The sequence below is a fragment of the Petaurus breviceps genome, unplaced genomic scaffold (assembly GCF_028583685.1).
Source record: "Petaurus breviceps papuanus isolate PSGF00001 unplaced genomic scaffold, PetGlider_PUasm1.0 77, whole genome shotgun sequence".
Classification (NCBI taxonomy): domain Eukaryota; kingdom Metazoa; phylum Chordata; class Mammalia; order Diprotodontia; family Petauridae; genus Petaurus; species Petaurus breviceps.
In genome coordinates, this window is record NW_027186492.1 from 5,021,486 (window position 1) to 5,031,204 (window position 9,719).

Genomic DNA, 9,719 nt, shown 5'->3' on the forward strand with positions numbered 1-9,719 from the left:
AAGATGGGAGCTATCCAGGTAGGGCTGCTGCAAAGCATGAGTGAGGATACGAGAAGGAAGGAAGGGATTCAAGTGTAGAGGACAAAGCAGTATTGAACTGTTAGAGCCAATAGCGTAAAGATTGTACAGGAAGGAAAATGAAGCTGGAGTAGGTGGTGGTGGCTGAGGAGAATCCTGAGGGACAGAAGGGATAGAAGTCACGGGGAGGATGTAGAGCAGGCACAGAAGAGAAGGAAGGCCTTAGAGAAAGGTGAATGATGGGAGGTTATAATCAGATAAAAGCAATCCCAGAGTGCCTGATGATGCAAGTGGAACACTTGTGGGTGATGGTGATCTCCAAGCTGTGATTGCTCTATGTGTGCCTAAGGCGGAGTGGAAGAATAGGTCGTAGCAGTTGGCAGGCCAAGGTTCTCTTAAAGGGAGCATCAGCGTGTGTGTTGAAATTCCTTAGGATAAGAGCAGGAGCTGAGATGGAGAGAATTGCTATGAGCTAGACAGAAACTCCTTGAGAAAGAGGTGAGGAAAGAAACCATGCCAGGCATAGGAAGCAGCCGGTGCTGAGCGTGAAGTTGGAAGATAGAAGTTTCCCAAGATTATTTGGTACAAGGTGCTGGGGAAATCATTCAAAAAGCATAACAAGTGTATAATCTCTCCAAATCTCAAGAAAGCACCTTGGGATTTGGGACTTAGCTGAACATACCTCAGTCTATTAGCTAAGCATAACATATTAAACTGAAGGGTTGACATGTGGATGGGGGTTGATTGAATCAACTGGTCAATCACTCTACTTAAAGTAAATAATAAGATGATCTAGTCCTGATACCTTTATCAGGTCAGAACACCTGAATGAATCAATCAACACACTAAAGTAGCCATAAAAATTTCTAATTTGGCAGAATAAAAGCCATTGAATGACGTGAAATAAAGCTACACAGGAAGTACATTGAGGTTGGCTGAAGAGACTTCATCACTTTCTGTGACGGATAAAATGGATAAAAATGGATAAAATGGCAAGCCAGTTTGGAACCCAGAATTCAAATGGTTGGCCAGAATAGGGTAGAAAGAAGCTTCAGCCAAGCCCCTTGAAAGGAATCCCTTGGGGCAGGCAGAGAGAACATATTTCCTCATTTATCATTAACCAGATTGAAAATTTTGAAAAGGTTGGAAGATTTTGGACTTCCCATGGATGCCCTAGAAATATCTTCAGAACAGCAGTGACTGATGGCAATGTCTTTCTCCAGAATCAAGGACAAAATAGACACACTGATCAAAGAATTGTACGAGTGGCCCAGCAGAAAGAGATACCACACCTAAGAGGAACTTCTTGAATACCCACAGAAAGGAATAAAAGGACTTCCAGCAGCCAGGAGCTCTGAACTTACCCCTTTGCCACTTGAACCTTCTAAGCCTGACCCCATTTTCTCCTGAACTCAGAATATACTTGTGGAAGAATGTGTCCCCAGTTTTAGAGGGGATGTTTTTATACCAACTGTTCTTACTATATCACTTTAATAAATACCTGTTTATAAAAGCTAATTAGGTCTAACTAGATAATTGATATCCATTAATAATCAACAGAAAACACACCAGTGGGGACTCATAACCTATAGTACTAGCACTCTTATCCCCAAAACTATGCAGGGTTACTTCGAGAGCTCTGAAGAGACAAGTAGTGAGCACACTTGGGGATTTAACCTGCTAGTCTGTGGGTCGATAGAGAGAGCCCAGAGCTCACTTCTGCTACATGTAGAAGATGGGAGGTGGGGTAGGAGAAAAGATAATAAGTTCTATTTTTGACATATTAAATTTTATATGTATATGCTACATCTAGGTATAGATTCCAGCCCAAAGTCAGAGATGTGAGACTGAAGCTCAGGAGATAGATGAAGTCTAGATATGTAGATCTGGGAATCATCATCAGAGAGGTAATCGTTGGGAGCTGATAAGATCACCCAGAGAGAGTGGGCTCAGGGTACCCTGGGCACTCCTGAACATAAGTGAATGGGATATGGAAGGTGATCTGGTAAAGGAGACTGAGAAGAATTGGTCACATAGTTAGGAGAAGTGGGAGAGAACAGGATTCTGAGTTTTCAAATCAGAGAGAAGTGAATTTAGTAGAAATAAGGGCGGACTTGGAGTAAGGAGCAGCTCTGGGTTCAAATCCCCTCTCTGACTCTTATTAGTTGTATGACCACAAACAAATCGTCCCAATTCTCTGAAACTAATTTTCCTTATTTATCAAATGGGGATACCTGTACTACGTACTCCCTATTAGGTTGTTACAAGGGTCAATCAGATAATATATGGAAAGTACTGTGCAAATATTGGCTATAATTTTATTCCTTTCATTCCTCACTACCGTGTCCATGAAAGTTGTGGATAAGTTCACTTACACTGGCAGTATCCTTTCAAGGAATGTTACACAAAGATGATGAGGTTGGTGCACACATTGCCCTGAGCTAGTTCAGTGTTTGGGAGGCTCCAAAGAAACGTGGGAGAGAAGAGGTATTAGATTGCCTGCCAAACTGGAGGTCTACAGAGCCATTGTATTGACCTCATTGTCGTACGCCTGTGAAACCTGGGTAGTCTACAAGTACCATGGCAGGAAACAGAATTGCTTCCATTTGCATTGTCTTAGGAAGATTCTGAAGATCACCTGGCAAGATAATGTACTAGACACTTTCTCAAGGTCCTTTCTCAAGCTGAACTGCCAAGCATTCAAACTCTACTGCAGACAGTGCAACTCCGATGGGTTGGCCATGTTGTTCAAATGTTAAACATACATTTGCCTAGAGGACTATATTACAGAGAACACTCACAAGACCATTCTCAAGGTCTCTCTGAAGACCTTTGGAATCGATTGTGAGACATGAGAGACATCGGCACGGGACCATCCAACATGGTGTGCCTGCATCAAAGAAGGCGCTGTGCTCTATGAGCAAAGCAGAACTGTAGTAGCTCAAAAGAAACATGAAATGCACAAGTTTAGAGGCATCTCCACCCTAAATATTCATATGGAATATCTGTGTCTGAACTGTGGTAGAGCATTCTGAATTTATCAGTCTGATCAGACACAGTTGGACACATTGTACCTTGACTCCAACATAGTGATATCATTTTAGTTCTCTTCAAGAACAAAGGACATCAACCAACCAACCATCCATTCCTATCATTCTGTTAATGGAGGGTTGAGGGTAGTGTGTGATCTGGAAAGACTTTTCATGCCAGAGAACAAGCCCCAGGTTTGGTGAGGAACAGCCTCTGGACCCTGGTGATAAAAAAGGTCTGTGCCTGCTCTGAGTTCACTGGCATTGTAAAGCAGCTGCAGGGAGGTATTGTAGCTGCTTTGTTGAAGAACATCTGATTTGACAGTGAGGAGACGTGAGCTCTAATCCCAGCTTGGCTACCAATGGTATGCCTCAATTTCTTCATCTTTAAAACAAGGCAGTTAGAGTTCCAAGATGCCCTTCACCTCTAGTCTAGTCCGTGCCTGCCCACTACCTGGTCAACAGTAAAGTCACCTTCAGGATGAGAGAGGGAATGAACACTGGTCTGGAAGACAGAAGAGTTCAAATCCTGGCTGCTCCACTGGCTGGCTGGCTGTGTGGCTTTGGGGAAGGCACTTCCACTTCTCTGTGGCTCAGTCCTCCTATCAATAAAATGGGAGTAATTATGCTTATACAATCTACCTCATGAGATTGTTAGAAGTGATTTGTATGGGGGCAGTTAGGTGGCACAGTGAATAGATCACTGGCCCTGGAGTTAGGAGGACCTGAGTTCAAATCTGGTCTCAGACATTTAACACTTACTAGCTGTGTGACCTTGGGCAAGTCACTTAACCCCAATTGCCCTGCTTTCCCCCCTCCAAAAAGCAAAAAAAAAAAAAAAAGATTGGTGATGGCCTGATATTCAGTGGACGACCTTGAAGTTTTCAAGGTGTGATCAAGCTCTAAGCATTCCCATCCTCATGACAAATTGTTCTCATCTGCCCATTCCACTGGGGGAAGTCTTCACATGCTTGGAGTAGACATCTCCTAACCCATCAGTTACCTTCAACCTGGCTTAGCCTATCTGCTGAGGTGGTTTATGGGGGTGTGGCCACAGGGCATTACAGCTTCTTGGAACCACACAGGTAAGAATTGAGTGCCAGGTGGCAACCAAAAGTGGATGAGCAGCCCTGAAAAGGGTTCGGCAAGCCCTGACACCAGAGATGCTAGTCTCCCTTGAATACCCATATACCCCATACACCCTTCTTGGCCTTTTGGCTAAGAGCAAGTATAGTATCTGTTCTTCTTAGATCTGATACATCCTCTATCTGACACACCTATGTATGTAGGTCTTGTCTCCCCTGGCTAGATTGTGAGATCCTCCAGGGCTGGAACTGTTTCTCTTCTGTCTTTGTATTGCCAAGGTCCAGCAGAGTGCCAAGCACATAGGCACTTAATAAATATTTGTTGATTGACTGATTGATAGTACCACATTTTTGGCTTCCTTGGGTCTGTACCCTCCCACCCAATCACTCTAAATAGTTTGGATACCATTCTAAGGCATGGACAATTGGGAATAGTGCAGCATCATTTCCAAGTTAAAAGTAATAGCTCCCATTCATATTTATTTCATTGGATCCTCAGAATCACTTTGTGAGTTTTACCCTACAATTTATAGGCTGAGAGAGGTGAGCAAAGGGGCAGCATATTATTAAAGAAGGGAGATAGATTTAGAGTCAGGAGATTTGGGATTGAAACTTAATTCTGCCCTCTGCCCCTGTGACTGGAGTCAAGTGCATTACGATTCTCTGGGTTTCAGCTTCCTTCTAACTTAGAATGAGGAATCTGAACAAGATGACCTCTAAGGCTCCTTTCCATTCTAAATCTATGAACCTAGGCCTTGTCCAAGATAACTAATAAGAATCAGAGGCATGATTCAAACCCAGGCCTTCCTGCCTTTCATCCCCAGATCCCTGGCCCTTATGCAACACTGATTCTCTAAAATGAGGATAATATTTTAAGACTCTGAAACTCTGAATGATTCCTGATTCATGGGTGTGGTTAAGATGTGTAATAATCAGATGTAATAACTATAACAGAAACTAAAAAGGATTTCTGATGTCCCAAATTCATTGCTACATAACTAGAGAAGATAGAAATTATTCTGGCAAAGTTTAACAGCAATTAAGGACAGATTATTTTCAGAGGGGAGGGGAATGAGGTGTGTGTGACATGGGAGGGAATCAGATGCCTGTATGAAAAAATGAGCTCATAAACCACAAGAGATTCCTTTTGTCCTTTAAAGCAGAAGGACCATTCACTATCAGAGTCCCAAATCCTCCCATTTTGTGACACATTAGGGGGAGAGATGCTTATATTCTTTTTCTCCTTATATGGATAAATGGTCCTTTTATCAGAATTCAGAATCCTAGTTTACTCAAACTGAACTGATGTCTGTCACAGTTTTTAATTATTCCTCAGATATAAGGGTTACAATCTCACCCTCCTTTCCCCTTCTCCCCTACTCCAGATCATGCCAGATGCCATTAAGAGCTCCTTGAGGCCATGAGTCAAAGCTGGTTCCAAGCTTGACCATGCTCTGACTTTTCTCCCCTTCTCTATCCCAAAGCCCACTCCCAACCTCCTTCCTACCAACATCCCCTGCCCCTTTTCTCCTCGTGGCAGGATCTCTACCCACTTCCATTCTTATTGGAGGAAATCTCTCTACTCTGACCCTTAGGCCTGTCCCACTCCCTTACTAATGACAGTGGGATGTTCCTCTGAGGCAAATATTTCATACATCCAAACAACTCCTGGGTCTTCTCATTCATAATGTAGTCTTACAGGACTCTGGCATTTCTATACATCTATAGCTGACCTCTCCTTGTCATCTTAAAGTGTGAAATCCTTCAAAATAGAGACTGTTTTCATTTTCTGTCTGTACTCCCTAGCACTTAGCACAGCATTTGGCATGCAGTATGCACTTTATCAATGCTTTTTACATTCATTCATTCATTTAATATCCATTTGACTTTCAGCTGCTGCTTACAGAACCTCACTCTTTCACAGGCAACCATCCTGCCTACCCTTTTTATTTCACTTGGTCCCATGGCCCAAATGTTGAGAGCTGACAGAGCTCTCCACAGCCTTGACCCACCATCTCCTAATAAGCAAAGGACACAGTTGTCAGATAAAACTAATAGTGGCATTTGATACTTTGCCAGGAGAGGATTTGGGCTGCCCAAGGCTGACGCCAGAGCATTGCTGTAATCCAGGTTGACATTGCAGTATCAGCAAACAACTTGGAGAAGCTGACTGAGGCTTGGGGATTCTGACACACAAGAATCAGAGAGGGTCTGCAGGCACACCGATTAGGTGTTCCTCTCTTGCCTGCCTCCTATAGGGGCCAATATTTCTGGCTGTGCCCTTAGGACTCTCCAAGGCAGTGTCTTCTCTCTGTCAACTAAGCCTCTCTCTCTCTGTTTTTCTCTCTCTTCCAATTTTTTTTTTAAAGCAATCGGGGTTAAGTAACTTGCTCAAGGTTACAAGGCCAGCTATTTCTAGGTGTGGTGCTGAGTATCTGAGCCCGGATTTGATCCAGGTCATCCGGACACTGGAGCAGGTGCTCTTACTCGCTGAGCCACCTGGCCACCCCTAAGCAATTGGGGTTAAGTAACTTGCTCAAGGTTACACGGCCAGGTGTTTCTGGGTGGGTGCTAAGTGTCTGAGCCTGGGATTCGATCTCCAGGTCTTCTCAACACTGGAGCCGGTGCTCTTACTCGCTGTGCTACCTGGCCGCCCTCTCTCTTCCAATTTTTAACATTTTTTATTTAAAGTTTTATCTGAGCCCCTTGACTCAGTCCTTGTGCTGTACCTTTGGAGAAAAGAGGCCAGAACAAAAATGAGATGAGTGATCACTGGGGATTTAAGCCTCCTGCCACAATTTAGGGTTCCTTTGTGTGGAACCTGGGAGCAGCACTGGAAAGCTCTGCTACTGTGCCTAGGGACCTATCTCTCCCAATCCTGCTAAGCATCAGGAGGAGAGCAAGATGGTTAGACTAATTCATGCTAAAGTGTGAGTAACTGAGAGTCTCCTTAACTCTCTCTCAGGAGCACTTGCATTTTAGTAGGGAATTCCAATCAAGAGCTATAAGTAGGTAAAGGCAACTGGCTCTTGGGACTAGGCCACCAAATTTAGAAGACATAATAAATATTTCATATAAGGATTTTCAATCACTGTAGAATTTTTTAATGCACAACATTTGCATTTTGGCCCGCCTTGCCCTCCTTCTGCGGTGTAGAAACACTGAACTTAGCACCTAATTAGAGAATAATTAATTAAAATAGGAAGCTACTAGATGTAGTGCTTTCCCCCCATAGCTCTGTGAGGCTCTCCCCAGCCCTGCCCCCAGCTCCCTCCATGATCTTACCAGAAATCATCTTAATCACCTTAATCTACACTGTGAGAGGAAAATATCCTAACTGGGACTTCCCTACATTAATGAAATCACAGCTTCAATTGAAAAAACAGCAACTCTCTCCCCACCATGAATTGATGCTGGGCTCTTACATTGGGGTCCAATGTCCCATAGTCTCCTCTCCTGCCAACTGAATTTTTCTTAATTACGTATTATAAGGGCATGTTTTATGATGCTTTCCTTGGACCCCAAGATTACTTATTATGGTTCTGCTTGTATTAATCTAAAACTGAACAATTTCAAATGGTGGAATAGGGGAAGATTTGGTCTTTACCTTCGATCATACCATGTATACAATCTCTTATCCTGTTTTGTCCCTTTCTGGGGTCGTCTTTTTTTTCTTTTCTTTTTGTCTTAGTCATCCAATAAGTACTTATTAATCATTTTACTAGGCTCTAGTCCTTTCAAGGCCCTGCACTCAAAGCAGGCTCAGTCAATGCTAATGATAAGACAAATGTGCTATAAAGGGAGGGACCTTGGTTTTTATAATTGTTTTCCAAACTGGACCATTGATTTCATTAGTATAGGGAAGTCCCGGTTAGAAAATTTTCTCACCCACTGTAGACGAACAATTTATGGTTTGTTGCCTACAGATGTGAAAGGTTAAATGACTTACCCAACCCAAGGTTATTAGACAGGACTTGAAGCTGGGTCTTCCTGGCTCCAAAACTGGTCTCTATCCATAATGCTATGCTTGTCCTCATCTCTGGACATTTTATTTCACTCAAGTGGTTGAAACTAATAAAATTGACCAAGCAGGATTTACCAAGTGTGTACTACATGCCAAGCACTGTGTTGGACAATAAAAGATTTGTAAGGGAAATAGCAGATACTTGATGCAGTGGATAGAATGCCCAACCTGGTGGCCAGGAAGACCTGAGTTCAAATCAGCTTTAGACCCTTCAGAGCTGTGTGATCCTGGGCAAGTCACTTGGTCTCTCTCTGGTTCAGTTTCCTTGTCTATAAAACAGAGGTAATAGGAGCATCTACTTCCCAAGGTTATTGTGAGAATCAAATAAGACAATATGTGTGACACACCTTGTAATCTTAAAGAGCCATATAAATGCTACCATTTATTATTAAACAAACAGAGATAAAAGATACAGTCCCTGTCCTGGAGGGATTTTATATAAAAGGATAGAACTAATAAGGACATCAAGCAATGTAAGAGAAAGTAGAACTGAGTACCAGGGCAGCTAGGGGGATAGAGCGCTGGGCCTGGAGTCAGGAAGACCTGAATTCTGCCCTCAGGTTCTTATTAGTTGTGTGACCCTGGGCAAGTCACTTCAACCCCATTTGCCTCAATTTCCTCATTTGTAAAATGAGCTGGAGAAAGAAATGGCAAACCACTCCAGTATCTTTGCCAAGAAAACTGCAGATGGGGTCATGAAGAGTTGGACATGGCAGAAAGGAGAAAACAGTGGGTTCTAAGAACTAAGTACTAAAATCTGCAATTCAGTCATCAAATACTGTAACATCACCCTGATCAATGGGGCCAGAGGGGTCAGTTGACAGACTTGAGTGGTGACTTGGGGATGGTGGAATTTGTATGAGTGGGCTTTGTTGGAAAAGGGGAAAGGAAGTACAAAGAGTATAAGCAGAAGGGGGAAAAAATCACAGAGCCTCAGAGTTGGAAAGAACCTCAGATACCATCTAAGATGATAGGTCCTACTACAGCTGATTGCTAAATTTTTCCATGTGAACATTTATACCTCAGAAATCTGCAAATACTACAAATCAACTTGATTTAGTGTTTTCTTGATTGGTTAGTCTTAATGATGGAGAAAATGTTAATAATGCAGATTAAATTTACAATCATAACCTGATTTTTGGAAAGCAGGTTGTGAAAACACCAGCACACTTCTACATCAGTCATACAGCTGCAAAAATTCCCTCTATAGCCACAATAATAAATATTGCAATATATTAAATATGTATTTTCCATACTTATATAATATAAATTCTTTTGTAACAATCCTTAGAAATAGTCATCCAGCCTATACTTGAAGATATCCAGTGACAGGGAACCCACTACCTCCCAAGGTAGTCTATTCCACTTTTAGGCAGCTCTAATTAAGATTTTCCAAACATCAAGCCTTCATCTGTGTCTCTTTGGCATCTACCAATTTCTTTTTCTTCTTCATCTTCTTCCTCTTCTTGTTCTTCATCTTCTTCTTCCTCTTCTTCTTCTTCTCCTTCTTCTTCATCTTCTTCTTCCTCTTCTTCCTCTTCTTCTTCTTCTTCTTCTTCTTCT

General features: G+C 42.5%; 1 pseudogene; it reads left to right on the forward strand.

Annotated features, from left to right (window-relative positions):
- Positions 1 to 4,245: 4,245 nt before the first annotated feature.
- On the forward strand, positions 4,246 to 4,371 carry LOC138175545 (U2 spliceosomal RNA; annotated as a pseudogene).
- Positions 4,372 to 9,719: the final 5,348 nt, after the last annotated feature.